Genomic DNA, 453 nt, shown 5'->3' with positions numbered 1-453 from the left:
TGCCTCCCCCCAGCTCCAGTGGCGCCCTCCCTCTCCCAGAGGAAAAGGAAGGGGGGGGGGGGGCCCCCCCCGGGGGGGGGGGGGGAGGAAGGAGGGAAGGTGACAGAGGGCAGGGAGGAGGGGGGGCAGCAGCAGCCTTTTCCCCTGCCCTGCTGGGGCCAGCTCGGGCTGCTGCGGGAGGAGGGAGAGGAGCTGCCTGGTATCCCGCCCCCCCCCCACACAGCTAATCCCTCCTCCTGCTGCTACTGAGCAGGCACAGCCCCCCTTCCCCTGGGGTCCCCCTCCTGTCCCTGGGGTGCCAGGGGGACCCCCACCCTCACAGCCCCCCTTCCCCTGGGGACCCCCACCCCTCCTATCCCTGGGGTGCCAGGGGGACCCCCACCCCTCCTGTCCCTGGGGTGCCAGGGGGACACCCCCCTCACAGCACCCCTTCCCCTGGGGTCCCTTCCCCTC

The sequence above is a fragment of the Terrapene carolina genome, unplaced genomic scaffold (assembly GCF_002925995.2).
Source record: "Terrapene carolina triunguis isolate 2854851 unplaced genomic scaffold, T_m_triunguis-2.0 Scaffold227, whole genome shotgun sequence".
Taxonomy (NCBI): domain Eukaryota; kingdom Metazoa; phylum Chordata; order Testudines; family Emydidae; genus Terrapene; species Terrapene triunguis.
The sequence above is the reverse complement of the archived record's forward strand: the minus strand, read 5'-3'. Positions refer to the sequence as shown.